Here is a 20,365-nt window from a genome sequence, read left to right on the forward strand (position 1 = left end):
TGCTCTTGCTTGTCTAGTTATTCTAATTGTGATGTTAGGTTTTTGATTTCAGATCTTTCCCGCTTTCTCCTGTGGGCATTTAATGCTATAAAGTACCCTCTACACACTGTTTTAAATATGTCCCAGAAATCCTGGTATTTTGTGTCTTTGTTCTCATTGGTTTCAAAGAACATCTTTATTTCTGCCTTCATTTCGTTATGTACCCAGTAGTCATTCAGGAGCAGGTTGTTCAGTTTCCATATAGTTGTACAGTTTTGAGTGAGTTTCTTAATCCTGAGTTCTAATTTGATTGCACTGTGGTCTGAGAGACTGCTTGTTATGATTTCCATTCTTTTGCACATGACGAGGAGTGTTTTACTTTTAATTATGTGGTGAATTTTAGAATTAATGCAATGTGGTGCTGAGAAGAATGTATATTCTGTTGATTTGGGGTGGAGAGTTCTGTAGATGTCTATTAGGTCTACTATGTCCAGAGCTGAGTTCAAGTCCTGAATGTCCTTGTTACTTTTTGTCTCATTTATCTGCCTAATATTAATAGTGGGATGTTAAAGTCTCCCACTATTTTTGTGTGAGAGTCTTAGTCTCTTTGCAGCCCTCTAAGAACTTGCTTTACGAATATGGGTGCTCCTTTATTGGATGCATATATATTTAGGATATTGAACTCTTCCTGTTGCATTGATCCCTTTACCATTATGTAAGCCCTTATTTGTCTTTTCTGATCTTTGTTGGTTTAAAGTCTCTTTATCAGAGACTAGGATTGCAATCCCTGCTTTTTTTTCTTTCCATTTGCTTGGTAAATCTTCCTCCATCCCTTTATTTTGAGCCTATTTGTGTCTTTGCACATGAGATGGGTCTCCTGAATAAAGCACACCAATGGGCCTTGACTCTTTATCCAATTTTCCAGTCTGTGTCTTTTCTTTGGGGTCTTTGGTCCATTTACATTTAAGATTAATATTGTTTTGTGTGAATTTGATCCTGTCATCATGATGCTAGCTGGTTATTTTGCACATTATTTGCAGTTTCTTCATAGTGTTGATGGTCTTTACATTTTGGCATCTTTCTGCAGTGGCTGGTACCAGTTTTTCCTTTCCATGTTTAGTGCTTCCTTCAGGAGCTCTTGTCAGGCAGGCCTGGTGGTGACAAAATCTCTCAGCATTTGCTTGTCTGTAGAAGATTTTATTTCTCCTTTGCTTATGAAGCTTAATTTGGCTGGATGTGAAATTCTGGGTTGAAAATTCTTTTCTTTAAGAATGTTGAATATTGGCCCCCACTCTCTTCTGGCTTGTAGGGTTTCTGCAGAGAGATCTGCTGTTAGTCTGATGGGTTTCCCTTTGTGGGTAACCCGACCTTTCTCTCTGGCTGCCCTTAACATTGTTTCCTCCATTTCAATCTTGGTGAATCTGATGATTATGTGTCTTGGGGTTGCTCTTCTCAAGGAATATCTTTGTGGTGTTCTCTGTATTTCCTAAATTTGAATGTTGGCCTGTCTTGCTAGGTTGGGGAAGTTCTCCTGGATAATATCCTGAAGTGTGTTTTCTAACTTGGTTCCATTCTCCCTGTCACTTTCAGATACACCAATCAAACATAAGTTTGGTCTCTTCACATCGTCCCATATTTCTTGGAGGCTTTGTTCGTTCCTTTTCATTCTTTTTTCTTTAATCGTGTCTTATGCTTTCTTTCATTAAGCTGATCTTCAATCTCTGATATCCTTTCTTCTGCTTGATTGATTCGGCTATCGATACTTGTGTATGCTTCACGAAGTTCTTATGCTGTGTTTTTGAGCTCCATCAGGTCATTTATGTTCTTCTCTAAACTGGTTATTCTAGTTATCATTTCATCTAACCTTTTTTCAAGGTTCTTAGCTTCCTTGCATTGGGTTAGAAGATGCTCCTTTAGCTTGGAGGAGTTTGTTATTACCCATCTTCTGAAGCCTGCCTCTGTCAATTTGTCAAACTCATTCTCCGTCCCATTTTGTTCCCTTGCTGACGAGGAGTTGTGATCCTTTGGAGGAGAAGAGGCATTCTGTTTTTTGGAATTTTCAGCCTTTTGCGCTGTCTTTTCCTTATCTTCATGGATTTATCTACTTTTTATCTTGGATTTTAGTGACCTTCAGATGGGGTTTTTGTGTGGTTGTCCTTTTTGTTGATGGTCATGCTATTTCTTTCTGCTTGTTAATTTTCCTTCAACAGTCAGGCCCCTCTGCTGCAGGTTCTTCTGGAGTTTGCTGGATGTCGACACCAGATCCTGTTTGCCTGAGTGTCACCAGCGGAGTCTGCAGAACAGTAAAGATTGCTACCTGTTCTTTCCTCTGGAAGCTTTGTCCCAGAGGGGCACCTGCCAGATCCCAGCCGGAGCTCTTCTTTATGAGTTGTCTGTCCAACCCTGCTGTCCAACTGTGTCTCCCAGTCAGGAGGCATGGGGTTCAGGGACCCACTTGAGGAGGCAGTGTGTCCCTTAGCAGAGCTCTAGGGCTGTGCTCGGAGATGCGCTGCTCTCTTCAGAGCTGGCAGGCAGGAAGTCTGCTGAAGTTGCACCCACAGCTGCTGCTTCTCCCAAGTACTCTGTCCCAGGGAGATGTGAGTTTGATGTATAAGCCCCTGACTGGGGCTGCTACCTTTCTTTCAGAGATGCCCTACCCAGAGAGAAGGAATCTCGAGAGGCAATCTGGCTACAGTGGCTTTGCCACACTGCCTTGGGCTCCATCCAGTTGGAACTTCCTAGAGGCTTTGTTTACACTGTGAAGGGAATACTGCCTACTCAATCCTCAGTTATGGCAGACGTCCTCCCCGCACCAAGCTCAAGCATACCAGGTCGACTTCAGACTGCTGTGCTGGCAGCGACAATTTCAAGTCAGGGGATCTTAGCTTGCTGGGCTCCATTGGGGTGGGATCCGCTATAGATCACTTGGGCCATGACTTTAGCCCCCTTTCCAGGGGAGTGAATGGTTCTCTCTGGCTGGTGTTCCAGGCACCACTGGGGTATGAAAAAGAAAACCACTTAAGAACAGGCTATACTTCTCTTGAAAAATTTCTTGGAGTTTATAGGATGAAAATCTGGTCCTAGATTAAATACTTTGTAATTCAGATCAAGTCATTCTTCATTCAGTAGAGCCTGTATACTTCCTCTTGTTGAGTAAAAAGGACACTATTAATAAAATAAAATTATGTATTTTTTGTTTGAGCTTTTTAAAATTTCAATGATTAGTCTACTTTTAAAGGAACGTTTCTTTGAGTAATTGAGCATTGTCAATATGTGAAAATGGGACTGTGAGTTTAACAGCTTTTTCAAGTGGATTTGGTGTTCTTCAAAAAGAGCACAATATGGAAGTGTTCATTAACAAAAAAGTGGAGAGTTACCAAAACAAATCTATTTCCAGGCTTCAAAGATGTAAAAGTAAACAACTAATCCTGACTATTAAAAACTAAAATTGTAAACAAACTTTAGTTTTGAGCATGTGGAAACTATTATAGTAATACGAATATGTGTAGTTCAGTTTTTAAATAGGTAGATCACATTTTCTGTTTGATTTATGTGATTTACATGGAATTTAATAGGATCTATATATTACTCAAAATAATAGTGAATGTGAATTTGTCTTTTTAAAGTTCTCTGATTTGTAACATTGAGACCTCAGATACAGTAATGCTTAATTGTCTTTCCATAAATAGAGCGGATTTTAAAACCTCTGCTAGGAGAAATGTCAGTTTATACTGAGTCATCATAGATGAGTAATATTCTAGAATTTCTTTCTTTTGGTTTAGACTTCTTAAATGTTATTTTGTCTAATTTTTCAAACACAGTATATTATATTTTAAGTGTTATGTTGAAGATATATAGTAGCAGTTGTTGCAGAATTTTTTTTCTATAGAAGATCACACATTTCTTGGAATCAAGTTGGATATTTTTCTTTTTGTTAAACATTAAGAATTACTGGGCAGTAACAGCAGACATGGAGATTCTAACATGTATGTCTAAATAGAAGCATTGATTTAGAGGTCCTTTGGAAATTTCCTTTGGAAAATTTAATATATACTTATATATACTTTCACATTCTTTGATGGGGTTATGTATACACTGACAACTTACTAAGTTATTACCAAAACATACAATGTAGAAATAGAATTCAGGGTCCTTTCAGCATCATGCAGTGTGGGCAATTATTTGATATATATTCCCACACATGTGAATATTAGTGTGACTATATATCTTTATGTTTTCTATTTTAATGATTTACACAGTGGAGTCATATCATACATTTGCTTTACTTAAATACATATGCATATAAAGATTTGGCCAAAAAGAAAGAGAAATTAAAATATTTCGCTCAATGAATGTGTGCTGTGGAGTGAATGTGAAATGTAAATCTGCTATTCCTGTCAGTCTCAGTTCTTTTATGTGTGCTAGGCTGAGTGTGTTTCTTGGGTTTAAAGTTATGTATTTTTTTTTTGATATACAGTATGAAATACAAGCCAACTAATTCATCTAGTACACAACCAAAGTAAAAAGATAACTGATATGAGAGAAAGTATGTCAGTCTTCAACATGCCATTGCCTTAAGGGATTTTGACCACATGCAAATTTTTCTTATGTGCTGACTTTAGATCCTAATCTCTAAGAGGCCACTTAAGTGTAGTGAGTTTTTTGGGTTTAATTAAAAATTTTTAATAGTCTGGTAGACTGTGTTAATCTACTTTAAGTCTACTTTAATAAATTTCTTCACCAGTCTGTACCATGATATCTCTTAGATGTACATCTTAGGAAGTCTGAGGAAGCGTAATACTGTGGATGAAATTATCAGCTTTGACATCAGTTCCCTTTCAGCCCTGACCAGTTTCTTTACTGCTGCCACCCTACATTATGTGGGAATTTTTTTTTTTTTTTTTTGAGGCGGAGTCTTGCTCTGTTGCCCAGGCTGGAGTGCGGTGGTGCAATCTCAGCTCACTGCAAGCTCCACCTCCCGGGTTCACACCATTCTCTTACCTCAGCCTCCTGAGTAGCTGGGACTACAGGCACCCGCCACCACGCTTGGCTAATTTTTTTGTATTTTTAGTAGAGATGGAGTTTCACTGTGTTAGCCAGGATAGTCTTGATCTCCTGACCTCGTGATCCACCCACCTCGGCCTCCCAAAGTGCTGGGATTACAGCCATGAGTCACTGCACCTGGCCGGTTGTTTTGCTTTTATATACTTAAATACCAAAATGCTTTCAAAATGCATATTATTTAGTATTATCTGTCATAATTGCTACTCACTAAATAGTTGAGAATTAAATGAGCAATGTAATTATATCTGTGTCACATAGATATAATTGCCACCATTTTAAATATAAAGAAACTGAAGTACAGATGAAGGCAAATGTATCATCTTGGAAATAAAAAATCTGAGTTCATATTATATTTCTGAAATTGTATGATCTTTGGAAAATCCCTTAGTCTCCTTGAGCCTCTGCTTTCTCATCTGTAAAATGGGGATCTTATCTCCCTGAAAGGGTTATTGGGAGAATGGAGTGAAATCATCATGTGGAAATATGTTGAAACTGTAAGTTTCCGTACAAAGATGAAGCCAGAATTATAGTATTCTAATACCCTACCAATTGTAAGACCATCAGTCTAATAACTTTGGAAAAGAGCAATTCAGTGGTCTTTCTACTATTTCTACACAGTCTCAGGTCTGGAGACACTAGGTCTACTTACCACTATGTCTGTATCACATTACTAACATTTATCGTAAAAGCAATTTTGAAAAACTCTTGTTCTCATGAGCCTAAATTTCAAAGATAATTTTCGACCTGTAATATATTATAGATGTCTTTTGAATAATAATTCAAAAAATCTCAGAGAAGGTGGACACAGTGGCACATGCCTCTAGTCCTAGTTACTCAAGAGGCTGAGGAGTGGGGATCGCTTAAGCCCCAAGTTCAAGAACAGCTTTGGCAACATGTCAAGACCTTGTCTCTTTGAATAAAGAAATGCAGATAACGATTTTATTTTCTTATTTTTCCTTCTAGTTGAAACTTATTCAAGTTTGTAAACTACAAAAAGTGGTATGTAATAGGTCACCCACATAGTCTCATTCTTCCTACTTTAACCCAGTTTTCCCCAGAATATGGCATAAAAGTCTTGGTGGCCAATTTGTTTATATCATTCAACTCTTCTGATAAGAAGAATATAAGTAAATGTGATTACATTTAAGTTTTATGGCATACATGTATGACTGATGATGTTACCTGATTATTATTGCTCAGTAACATTGTAAATTTGTAAGAAAAGTACCTACTTCATTCTTTTAAAATTTTCTTCCCTTTCTAATGAGATCTTTGAGGATATTCTGCAATTACATAGTTACATTTTTTGTCTTAAATATCTAATACAATGTATGTTGACATAATGGGATTACACTCAGACATACAACAAACAAAACTAACAAAAATTAAACCATCACAGGAGAAAATGTCAAAAGAAAAGTATATAATGAAGTAAAATTTTAAAAAAAGTTTTGATTAGGATTGTAAAGAACTAACAGGAGGTATCACCAGTGTGTTTCTTACTTGGTGCTTTTCTTTCAGGAAGAGTCTTATCAGCTGAAGAAAGTGGCTCATTTATTTGAACTAAAATCTGATTTCTCTGAAATCAGATTTTGTATTCCCAAGACTCGACTCTACAATGCCAGCACAAACATACATCAGCAGCTGTATAATATCTTTAAAGACTTAGCAAGAAAGTATCAAATAATTACTTATTCCATTTAGAACCTGAGGATGACTACAAAAATCTTACTGGAGTTTTAGGGAGGATGATAATAAGACAAACATACTTTATGAGAAGTATATATAAAACAATAATGTGAATCGATTGATAAGATTGCATTTTATCAGTGAGAGATTCAGGAAAATATCTTCATTATATTCTTCAATAAAAAACTATATAATAGTTTGTATTAACTGTGTAATTGAGTGAATCTGCTGTTAGATTTATCTTTGAGTCTGGCTTATAGGTGCCATTCTAGTAAATTTATTGTTAACTAGTGCATTGCGTGGTGGAAGAAGAAATGTAATATTCCAAATTAGTGATATTTATTTTCTGGTAATACAAAAGACTCAGATTATTCTGTCCTAGTTTCTAAACTCACAGAAATACACTGCTAGTTTAATATTTGGTATTTCCACTATGTATTTTAAATACCTCTAACTTTACATTACTGTTTGTGGTACAATGAAAAGATGAAGAGTCAGAACATCTGGGTTATGGTCTTGGATTTTCTGCTTATTAGTTTTGTATCTCTGATAGTTCCCTGAACTTCTTTGGCCCTTAGTGTTCTCGTTTGTAAAATAGGGCTAATAGTGTTATACTTACTTCTATAACTCATAGGGTTGTTGTGTAGCTTAAATGAGAATTTATGGGGAAATGCCTTGTGAATTATAAAGTACTGTTTAATATACCATCTAAAATACTTTCTTTAGAATAAGAAGGGATATAAAGAAAACAGTACAAATATAAGTTTTTTATTATTATTTCTTTTACATTAATATGAGAGATATCAACCATGCTCTTTATTAGAAAGGGTGAGAACACTCCAGGAAGGTCAACTGTTTTGTCTGTTGTCAGAGGATTAGAAAGAAGTTTAATATGGACCATATATTTCAGGTCATGTATGTCCTTATATTTAAAATTCCCTTCAGATTATAGTCTTGTAATCTTACCTTTTGACCTTGTTTACTTCCTCTGAAAACACTGTGTGTGAGTATGTTTGTGTGGAGTATATATAAAATGCACATATACATTTTGTCTGGATGTAGAAAAATACTGCAGTAGGCATAGCAAGAGCTAGTTCCTTTTGAGAAGACTTCATTCATTCATTTTTTGTGCAGTTATCTGTGCCAGACACAAGTTGTCTTTGCTCCAGTATTTGACCATATTAACTATGAAAACTTGGCCATCAGTTTGTTGGTTACATGGTTATTAATTTCTGTTCTTATTATGTACCTTTTCAGCAGATCCTTGAAGTCTTCATTGGATGTAGATATTGATAAGGGATGTACTCTGTTTTCAGTTTATTACCTTATGTTTAACCATAAATAAGTAAAAAAGGTATAAAAAAGAGACAAAAGTGGTATGTTTCTTGGATGTTCAGCTGCATGTGAGGAAGATCTTCTGGCATTATCTCTATTCAGTCATCTATTTAGTAAGGCCCAATTTATACTGCAGATAGGAAAGATTTTCTAAAAGTGAAGGGAAAAAATCACCATTTATTGTTAATATTATCCATCAATTAGCACATATTTATTGATCATATACTCTAAGCCAGACACTATGCTAGATGTTGAGGATAAAGTAAAAGTGAAAAGAGACATGATTTCTGTCCTTGCTTACAGTCTAGTATAAGAGATAGTTGTTAATCAAATAATTTCACAATTAAGTTTAAAATTAAAACAGCCATAAACACTAAGGAGAGGTATGTGGTCTTAAGAGAACTCACAACATTTGAGAGAAATAGAAAAAGTAATGATGGTACATATTTGAATGATGAAAAGAAGTGGGGAACTACAATTAGTAATCTGTAACATTATTACATGTATCTTATATATCACAGGGTTCTAGTGGTAAGAGTTTTGAAACAATTATGATCGGGAGTAACTATCCCACCCACAATTAGCTAGGTAAACTTAAACAATTTTGATATAATAAAGAATGATTTGAAATCAATTTAAAAAATAACGTTAAACATTAGAGAACAAAACACACAGTTTTACTTCATACACTTAAAATCAGTGGAATAAGTCCATATGCTAAATTATCTCTTTACACATGTCACTTTGTTATATATAGTGTTTCTTTGCCTTGAAAAGTAAGAAAATAAGACTTTGGGAACTAAGAAGCTTGCTAAATAAAATTCTTCCCCTAAGATATTAATGGAAGCATTAAAGCATTAAAATTTATATTATTTCTTNATGATTTGAAATCAATTTAAAAAATAACGTTAAACATTAGAGAACAAAACACACAGTTTTACTTCATACACTTAAAATCAGTGGAATAAGTCCATATGCTAAATTATCTCTTTACACATGTCACTTTGTTATATATAGTGTTTCTTTGCCTTGAAAAGTAAGAAAATAAGACTTTGGGAACTAAGAAGCTTGCTAAATAAAATTCTTCCCCTAAGATATTAATGGAAGCATTAAAGCATTAAAAATTTATATTATTTCTTATCGATGTTTTTACTTTTGTTGAAATTTAACCTTATAGAGGGAACCCATTAATTTCACTTTAAATTTTGCTTTGTTACATGGACTATTTATACAGTATTTTTATTCTTATAAGCAGAGCTTATTCTGTTTATTCTTATAAGCAGAGCTTATAAGAAATTTAAAACATTTTTAAAAAGGATATTTTGGTTTCATGAAACAAAAGTATTTTTCTTTTCTTCATTTCTTTCTTTTTTTTTCTTATTTATTTATTTATTTATTTATTATTATACTTTAAGTTCTAGGGTACATGTGCGTAACGTGCAGGTTTGTTACATATGTATACTTGTGCCATGTTGGTGTGCTGCACCCATCAACTCGTCAGCACCCATCAATTCATACATTTATGTCATGTATAACTCCTAATGCAATCCCTTCCCCCTCCCTCCTCCCCATGATAGGCCCCAGTGTGTGATGTTCCCCTTCCCGAGTCCAAGTGATCTCATTGTTCAGTTCCCACCTATGAGTGAGAACATGTGGTGTTTGGTTTTCTGTTCTTGTGATAGTTTGCTAAGAATGATGGTTTCCAGCTGCATCCATGTCCCTACAAAGGATGCAAACTCATCCTTTTTTATGGCTGCATAGTATTCCATGGTGTATATGTGCCACATTTTCTTAATCCAGTCTGTCACAGATGGACATTTGGGTTGAGCAAAGCTTAAATCTCAGCTTGAAGTTCTTTAAAATTAAATGGTTAGCCTTTTTGATTACTAATTATACTGTTGTATAATATTAGATCTGTTTCCTCAAGCATTTAATTCAGTGCGTCAGCAAGAATTGCTCCAACTAAAATGTTTTTCTTAAGTGAAATAAAAGAGATATGTTAATAATACTTAAGTTCTTATTGATTGCTGAATAGCAAGTAATTTATAAATAATGTCAACACTTACATACTCTCAGCCTTTCTCCTAGATTTGCAGAGGAAACTGGCCAGACTTTATGACAGCAGCTTTACTTTATCACTCATAGAGCTCCCTGAATGAATTTCATGTTTAATGGGTGCTGGAGGTAAAAATCCTTTGGCTGATTGGAAGCTGGAGGAATAAAAATGTATGACTTTGAGCTGTATGCTTTAATCATGAGGATAGTGTAGCTTATATTCGTGTTTCCTTTTTATTTTGATTTAGATTTATCAAAGAGTAACAATTCATTGCATGTTTAGTAGTTGGAATGGAATATGCAGCACTGGGTGTTACTAGAAATACCAATTGAAAATATTTTTTCTCCTTTTCCTCTCAATTCTTCGACTTAAAACAAGTGTTCCTATAAGTAGTCCTGTATTTAACATCCAGCAGTATTATGTTGACTTTGAATATATAATAGAACATGAAAGGTAAGTTGTGTTTCAAACTGCATTGTAATTATATACTGAACTACACTGTAATCCTGTCTATCAAATCCTGGTTTATGGTGTTCTCATGAGGGTCAACTATTGTAACTAGAATTAATGAAACATAAAATGCTTTTCCTTTTGGATAGGGGGGATTCTGTTCCCTTGTACTTTACAAGCTTGAATCTCCCCTACGCTAAAATAGTACTTATGTTTAGTAAGAAAAATATTGCCTTATTAAGGTTGGGAAGCTAATTAATTCCAGGAGACATTAAAAAATAATTTTATCTTTTATTTTAGATTCAGGGTTACATGTGCAGGTTTGTTACCTGGGTTTATTGCATCATGCTGAGGTTTGGGATATGATTGATCCTGTCACCCAGGTAATGAGCATAGTACCCAGTAGTTAGCTTTTCAGCTTTTGTCCCCTGCTTTCCCTCTCCCCTCTGGTAGTCCTCAGTGTCTATTGTTACTATCTTTATGTCTATGAGTACCCATTGTTTAGCTCCCACTTATAAGTGAGAATATATAGTGTTTGTTTTTCTGTTCCTGCCTTAATTCACTTAGGATAATGACCTCCTTCTTGTTACAAAGGACTTGATTTTCTTCTTTTTTATGGCTGCATAGTATTACATGGTATGTATATGCCATATTTTCTTTATCCAGATTCACTGTTGGTAGGTAACTAGGTTGATTCCAGGTCTTTGATATTGTGGGTGGTGCTGCAATGAACATACAAGTGCATGTGTCTTTTTGGTAGAACAGTTTATTTTCTTTTGGATATATACCCAGTAATGGGATTGCTAGGTTCAATGGTAATTCTGTTTTAAGATCTTTGAGAAGTCTCCAAACTGCTTTCCACAGTGGCTGAAGTAATTTACATTTTCTCTAACAACGTATAAAAATACCCTTTTCTCGGCAGCCTCACCAGCATCTGTTGTTGTTTTTCTACTCTTCAATAATTGCCATTCTGACTTGTATGAGATGGCATCTCACTGCGGTTTTGATTTGCCTTTCTCTGATGATTAGTGATGTTGAGAATTTTTCATATGTTTGTTGGCTGCTTGTATGTCTACAGGAAACATTTGTTAACTGTTAGGGAAAGTTCTCAAGAGAAACAGAGCCAATAGGATATACAGTCATGTGTTGCTTAATGATGGGGATACTTCCTGAAAAATGTGTCATTAGGTGACTTTGTCCTTGTGTGAACAGAATAGAATATACTTACACAAACCTACATGGTATAGCCTACTACATACCTGAGCTATACGGTTTAGCCTATTGCTCCTAGGCCACAAACCTGTACAGCATGTTAATGTACTTAGTACTGTTGACACTTGTAACACAATGGTAATTATTTGTGTATCTAAATATAGAAAAACTACAATAAAAATACAGCATAAAAGATAAAAAATGGTACACCTATATGGGGCACTTACCGTGAGTGGAGTTTTCAGGACTGGAAGTTGCTCTGGCTGAATGAGTGGTGAGTGAATATGAAAACTTAGGACATTACTGTGTAGTACTGTAGACTTTATAAGCACTGTGCACTTAGGCTATACTAAATTTATAAAGAAATATTTTTCTTCCTTCAACAATAAATTAACCTTTTAAATAAATATTTTAAATAAAGTTGATAAATTAACTTTTTTACTTTATAAACTTTAAAAAAACTTTTGACTCTTTTGTAATAACACTTAGCTTAAAACACATAACACTTAGCTTAAAACATAAACACATTATACAGCTGCACAAAAGTCCTTTATTTCCTTATTCTCTGAGTTTTTTCCCTATTTGTAATTTTTCACTGTTAAAACTATTTTTTATTAAAAACTAAGATACAAACACACATTAGCCTAGTCCTAATCAAGGTTAGGATCATCAATATCATTGTCTTCCATCCCACATCTTGTCCCACTGGCAGGTCTTCAAGGGCAATAACATGCATAGAGCTATCATCTTCTATGATAATAATGCCTTCTTTTGGAATATCTCCTGAAGGACTTGCCTGAGGCTCCTGAAGGAGCTCACTGTAAAATAACAATAAAAAGTCTGGTATTAGTTGATACATAAGCCAGTAACATAGTCATTTATTATCATTATCAAGTATTATGTACTATATATCAGTGGTCCCCAACCTTTTTGGCACCAGGGACCGGTTTTGTGGAAGACAATTACTCTGTGGACCAGGGATGATGGGGCATGGTTTTGAGATAAAACTGTTCCACCTCAGATCATCAGGCATTAGATTCTCATAAGGAGTGTGCAGCCTATATCCCTTGCATGCATAGTTCACAATAGGGTTTGTGCTTCTGTAAGAATCTAATGCCACCGCTGATATGACAGGAGGTGGGGCTCAGGTGATAATGCTTGCTGGCTAACCGCTAACCTCCTGCTTTGCGGCCCAGTTCCTAACGGGCCACGGACTGGTACTGGTCCATGGCTCAGGGTTTGGGGACCCCTGCTGTACATATTTGTATGTAGTACATTATGATGGCTACAGTGTCACTAGGCAATTGGGATTTTTCAGTTCCATATAATCTTTTGAGACCGCAGTCATATATGAGATCCATCATTACCTGAATATTGTTAAGTAGCACCTGACTGTAAGGGACATTTATTCTGAGGAATTAGCAGAGAAGTCCTATGATCTACTCCTTGCAAGATGGAGACCTAGGAAAGCTGGTGGTGTAATGTGATTCTGAATCTGAAGGACTGAGACCCAGGTGAGCTGATGGTGTAAATCCCAGTCCAGCGGCAGGAGAAGACCCATATTCTAGCTCAAACAGGCAGGCAGGAAGCAAAAAGGTGTGAATTCTTCCTTCCTTCACCTTTTGTTTTATTCAGGCCTTCAATTATTTGGATGATGGCCAACCACATTGGGGAGGGCAATGTACTTTACTGAGACTACTGATTCAAATGCTAAACTCATCCAGAAATGCCCTCACAGACACACTCAGAAACAATGTTTAATCTTAGCACCCTGTGGCCCCATTCAAATTGACACATAAAATTGAGCATCACATGAATTTAAGTTGTATGTGTATTTTATGAAAGGTGATAGAGGTCAGGAGTGTCTCAATAATTTTGCCAAAAAAATGAAAAGAAGAGAATTACTGCCATTTCCTGTCATTTGTACCACCATCCGAAATAATTTAACCCAAAACTTTATTACATAATAACAGTTGTGCAGGTCAGTTAGAACAATAATAAACAATCAGACTTCTCTAATCTGGGCATTTCTGTCATGAACGGAGTGATATAACTAAGAGTTGTATGGATGAATAGCACAGAGAAACCTAATTCTTCCACATTCTTTGACTGCATGATAACTTGGAGAGAACACTGAATGAATTGATATTTCTGGCTAATATATAAGTTTTAGATTTTTGTGAATTAAAAACATTAATGTGAACAAAGCTGCAACTTATATAGAGAATCAGTTTTCTGTTCAGAGTCTTGGGATATCTAAAATAAAATAGCTGGAGGATTTTATGTGTTGATTATAAGACCCATTAAAAGTCACAACCACCTAGTAGAAAAGCTTCCATTTTTGAAAAATGAGGTTCTTTGAGAACCATGGATCATTGACTAGCTGATCATGTATTTACTTTATTCTTTCTTTTTCTGTCTTTTCTATGGGCAAGGAGGAGGAGTTAGATGACACTAAGGGAATATGGATTTCAGATGTGCAGAGTTTTGACACTTTGATACAAAGAAATGATTATTCTAAATAACTTATTACATATGCATTTGAAAGAAGAAATGAAACTTGATTAAAAGTTCTAAACTTAAAAGAATTGCAGTGAAATCAGAGACTCTTTAGTTCAGCCTATACGAATGAGGAAACCTAGATAAACAGAACACATAAAGTTAATATAAACTGGTTCTAGAAAGTTAATAAAAACTGCCGTGACCCTGGGTCATGCTATTTTCAGTATTTTATTTAATGTATTTTTAATCGTTCTAACTTACCTATAAGATAAACTCATGTTTGTCTCAATTCATTCTATTTAGAATCTAAGTAAAATAACACATTTTTGAGATATTTTGGTTAGATCTTTGAAAATTAATTGTAAAACATCTCGTAAATTAGGAACTCTACAAGCATATGGTATCATTTTTTTGCTCTAGTTTCTTATTTTCTCAATGTTTTACATATTCATCAAGACTATACATAAGATAGTTGATCCCTTGGGTTTAGCTCTACAGGTATAAAGATTTAAATACAGTTTAATTTCAAAAAGTTATTTAAAAATTTTAAAAAGGAAATACTTCAAAGAAATGAAAATGAAACGTTTAAAATAGGAAATATTACAAATTTTAAATAGGGAAAATTGCAAACATATTGAAAAGCAGACTAACCAATATTAACAATATTTTAACCAGATTTAAAATGTTAAGTATTTTGACGTTTGCTTTATATTTATTTTGTTGTAAAGAAATAAAATTCATAAGGATTCTTGAGTTCCTTCACATCCCATTCTGTCTCATTTTACTTCTTCAGAGATAACCACTTTCCTGAAGTTGGTATGTATTCTTCCTCCAGCTTTATTTATTTGATTGTATATATTTATATTTATGTATTCATAAATTTATATACCTGCTCTACCAGTATGGTATCTGCTAGCCACATGTGGCTATTTAAATTAATTAAAAGAAAACACATTCAGTTTCTTTGGAGTACTAGCCATATTATAAGTGTTTAATATTCTTTAATATCCACATATCGCTAGAGGCAGCTGTATTAGACAATGCAGATACTGAACATTTTCATTATTGCAGAGTGTTCTGGTGTATACTATTGTTTGCATGTTCCTAAACTTATATAAATTGTATCATACTGTACATATTCTGGAGCTTGTTTTTTTTACTCAGCATTATGTTTTTGAGATTTATCTACAGTGATACACATAGTGTTTCATTATATAAATGTGCTGCATTTTATTCACTTATTTACGGATGTTTAGTCTATTTCTAGGTATTAAATGTTAAAACAATGCTGTAAGGAACACTTTTATGCTTGTTCTTTTGCCAGGTATGTGTAAAGGTTTCTTTAGGGTGTGTGCTTGTTGGTTGTAATCATTATCAACTTTGCATGATGTAGTCAGTCATTCCCCAAAGTAGCAATACCAATTTATGTTTCACTAGCAGTGGGTAAGATTTCCTTTTCCTCATATACTTGCTTATACGTAATATTATTAGAATATAGTGTGAAATGTTGTTTTGCTTTCATTTGCATTTCCCTAATAGTGAGGATGAGCAACCTTTCATATGTTTATTGTCCATTTACATTTCATTTCTTTTGTTTTTACCTATTTATGAACATGTGCCCTCACAGATACATAGGCAATAGATCATAAAGATGTTGATGTGACTGTAAAATTCAAAAACTGAAAGGTCAGAAGGCACATTCTAAAGAATATGAAAATATATTAATAAAGTAAAATTATCTAGAAACTACTATTTGAGGCTTTAAAACAAACAAAATACACATTTAAATCTTCTTATTCTAAATCAAAATATTTTCTTACAAAGTTTAAAGGGCTTTTTTATTATTATTTAGGTCCAAAAAAAGTTTTAAAATTCACAGCAGAAATAACAGAAAATAAAATGTTCTTCCAATTTCAATATTCTATACAGCACCTCGCTTTCTCCTAATTTTTCCTTAAACTAAAAGGAAACCAGGTAACATTAGTGTGGCAGAGAGTTCACTGTAGATTCAGTGTGATTTTCCTTATCCTGCTTTTCTTCACGTGGTGAATCTAGTTCATTTCTGCTATCTTCCTCCTCACTGGAATCACTGTCCGATCCACATTCCTCCATCCTGACAGACTGATTGTCATGAGAAGCACTTTCACAGGTTTTGTCTGTGGGAACAGCTCCTTTCCGTTGGGGCAAGATAGTAAAAAATGCTTCTTGCCAGTCTTTTGTTTCCAGGTATTCCAGAATAATCTCAAACACATGATTAACTGCCGAAACTTTTCGACTATTCATCTTCACAAAATTTCCAAGCGGGAGCTGTGCGTGATTGATTCCATAATCTGATGCTTGTTTATATGTGAGTCCCTTGTGATGGTTGTGATCTTCTAATCCTCCAATCACATAAGCCTTTGATTCATCTAATTCCTTCAGTATATTAGGTGAATCTGATGTAAGATAAATCAGGTCTTCTTTCTTTATGAGTTCACTATAGTGCTCTGGTTTGATATGGATATCCTTCCAGTTGACCCATCCTTTGTCATTTTCATCCATGTTGTTTTTCAGCTGACCTCCATGGCTTGTCAAGTAAAACTGCACAGGATGCAATGCCTGTCGGTTTTCTGTGTAACATCGTTGAATCTGCTTATGAAGTTTCTTAATGTCCTTTAATACCATCAAGTCATCAAAACTACCGTCAATAATGAGGCGAAGGGTGCTATGAACAACATCTCTTCGAACACGTTTTCTGTCATTTCCGTCTGAGTTTGATTCCATTTGACATTGTCGCTCCAATTTTTTCCTCTACCGTTTTTCTTTCTGCTTTTGTTTGCAGAGTTCCTGTTGCTCTTCCCGTTGTTTCTGTTTTATTAGTTTTTCATTTGTCTTAATTTAGATACTGGTTCACACCCTTCACCTAATCTTGGCTTCTGGCTTTCTTCTTGATGTTCATTTATGCCTTGCTTTTTGTCAACATTAGAAGTTTCAATAAATGCTGGCAACATTTCAGATGACATTATTTGGTGCCTCGAGCTGAGGAGTTGATAGGGAAGTGAAATCTCAGAAAGAAAGCCTTTCTAGGTTGGCCTGGTTACCGCTCACGCTTCCTTCCACAGAAATTTCAATTCCCAGAGGCAGGGGCGGTAGTTACACCGGCTTATCTTTTTACTTGGTTTGTGATGTATGGATGTATAGAGGTTTCAAAACTTACTGTGTAAATATTTTTGGCCTTTCCCTTTAAGACTTCTACTTTTTTGGGTCTTAAGAAAGTTTTCCTATTTTGATGTCATAGGGTTAATTTTCAGTTTTCTTCTAAAATGTTACAATTTTGCTTTCTAGCCTTAAGGTTTAAAAATCCACCTGGAGTTTATTTCGCGAGATGGTCTAATTTTTTTTCCATATGTAACTAATTTTCTCAGTATCATTATGAAAATTATTTATCATTTCCTCAATGATTTGTATTGCCAACTTTCTAGTATAGAGTACCAACAATATTCAGTACCAAATTGCCATATATATGTGGTTCTGTTTCTGGGTTCCCTATTCTGTGTGGTTGATTTGTTTATCTCTATGCCAACATTATGCTGTCTAAATTATCATAGCTTTATAATAGGATGATGGCTGTTAGGATAAATCATTCCACATTGTTCATCTTCTTCAAAAGTATCTTATTTTCAGTCTTTTCTTTTACATGTGAATTATAGGGGTCATATTGTCAAGTTCTGTTAACAACCTTCATGGGATTTCTAGTGGAATTGAATTTATTGAAATAATTTAGTGAGAACAGACATTTTTATGAAACTGAATTTTTTTCATCTACCAACATGGTATATCTTCCCATTCATTTAAATTTCCATTTATGCCTGATGGTAAAGTTTTAGAATTTCCTCTGTAAAAGTTTTACTCAGATTTTGTTAGATATATTCTAGATACATTATGATTTTGTTTCTATTGGAATGAGATGTTTTATTACATTTATGCTTGGGTATTGCCTCTGTGTAGGAATGCTATTAATTTTTTGCATGTTGATCTTATTCCCAGTAACCTTGTTGAATTGTCTCATTAGTTTTGACAGTTTGTAGATTCTCTTGGATCTTCTGTATGATCATATTATTTGTAAATAATAATTTTTATTTTTTCAATTCTTAGACTTTTAAAACTTGTTAGGGGCTGGGCATGGTGTTTCATGCCTGTAATCCCAGCACTTTGGAAGGCTGAGGCAGGCGGATCGCCTGAGGTCAGGAGTTTGAGACCAGCCTGGCCAACATGGTAAACCCCGTGTCTACTAAAAATACAAATTCAGCTGGACATGGTGGCAGGCACCTGTAATCCCAGCTACTTGGGAGGCTGAGGAGGGAGAGTCGCTTGAACCTGGGAGGCAGAGGTTGCAGTGAGCCGAGATTGTACCTTTGCACTCCAGCCTGGGCAACAAGAGCGAGACTTCGTCTCAAAAAAGAAAAAACCCAAAAAGTCCCAAAAAACTGGTTGGGATTTCCTGTATAGGCCTAACTTGAAGCAGTACTAACAAACATTTTTATATTGTTTCTGATTTTAAAGAGAATGCTTTAAAATTCTACTATTAAATATCAGGTTAAGAGAATTTTCTTGTATTCTTAGTTTGCTAAAAGTTTCTTAATATAGTACATAGATGTTGAATTTTTATTCCTGTATCTTTTGAAATGATCTTACGGTTTTTCTCCTAAATATGTTAATATGGCAGCTTACATTACTAGATTTAGCAATGTCAGTCTATCCTTGAATTCCTGGGATAAATCTTACTTGATTATGACACAGTTAAGTAGATATATGTATATAGACATAGACATTTAGATGATATAGATGGACACACTTTGCTTAACTAAATTGATTAAATTCATTAATTTATGTTGGACATTTTCATCTCTGTTAGTAAATGAGCCTGCCTATAGTCTTTTCTTATCCATTTTTGCCATTTTGGGCATTGAGATTATACTAGTTGATACGGTTTAGCTGTGTCCCCACCCAAATCTCAACATGAATTGTATTTCCCAGAATCCCTATGTGTTGTGGGAGGGACCCAGGGGGAGCTAATTGAAACATGGGGGTCGGTCCTTCCCATGCTATTATCATGATAGTGACTAAGTCTCATGAAATATGATGGGTTTATCAGGGTTTTCCATTTTTGCTTCCTCCTCATTTTGTCTTGCTACTGCCATGTAAGAAATGCCTTTCACCACCTGCTATGATTCTGAGAACTCCCCAGTCATGTGGAACTGTAAGTCCAATTAAACCTCTTTTTCTTCGCAGTCTCGGGTATGTGTTTATCAGCAGCATGAAAACAGACTAGTACAGTCAATTTGTACCAGTAGAGTGGGTGTTGCTGAAAAGATACCTGAAAATATGGAAGCAACTTTGGAAATGGGTAACAGGCAGAGATTGGAACAATTTGGAGGGCTCAGAAGAAGACAGGTTTAAAATGTGGGAAAGTTTGGAACCTCCTAGAAATTTGTTGAATGGCTTTGACAAAAATGCTGATAGTGATATGAACAATAAGGTCCAAGCTGAGATGATCTCAGATGGAGATGAGGAACTTGTTGGGAACTGGAGCAAAGGTGACTCTTGTTATGTTTTAACAAAGAGACTGGCAGCATTTCGCCCTTGCCCTAGAGAAATGTGGAACTCTGAACTTGAGAGAGATGATTTGTGGTGTCTGGAAGAAGAAACTTATAAGCAGCAAAGCATTTAAAAGGTGACTTGGGTGCTGTTGAAAGGGAAACAGAGCATAAACGTTCAGAAAATTTGTAGCCTGATGATGCAGTAGAAAAGAAAAACCCATTTTTCTGAGGAGAAATTCAAGCCAGCTGCAGAAACATGCAAATTTAGCAAGGAGCCTAATGTTACTCCCCAAGACTGTGGGGAAAATGTTTCTAGACCATGTCTCCAGGCCATGTCAGAGACCTTCACAGCAGGCCCTCCCATCACAAACCGGGAGGCCTGAAAGAAAAATGTGGTTTTGGGGCCAGGCCCAGGGTCTCCATGCTATGTGCATCCTAGGGACTTGGTGCCTTGTGTCCCAGCCACTCCAGTCATGGCTGAAAGGGGCTGATGTAAAGC

At 35.3% G+C, this 20,365-nt stretch overlaps 1 protein-coding gene and 1 pseudogene across 16 annotated transcripts in view; one reads left to right on the top strand and one right to left on the bottom strand.

The window, feature by feature from the left end:
* The window catches only part of LOC108528181 (uncharacterized), a 172,121-nt gene that overhangs the window by 56,341 nt on the left and 95,415 nt on the right, over window positions 1–20,365 (top strand). The window lies entirely within an intron of this gene.
* LOC108528180 (tRNA methyltransferase 10 homolog A pseudogene) lies at window positions 16,184–17,289 on the bottom strand (annotated as a pseudogene).

Source organism: Rhinopithecus bieti, unplaced genomic scaffold (assembly GCF_001698545.2).
Source record: "Rhinopithecus bieti isolate Rb0 unplaced genomic scaffold, ASM169854v2 scaffold_5026, whole genome shotgun sequence".
NCBI lineage: Eukaryota > Metazoa > Chordata > Mammalia > Primates > Cercopithecidae > Rhinopithecus > Rhinopithecus bieti.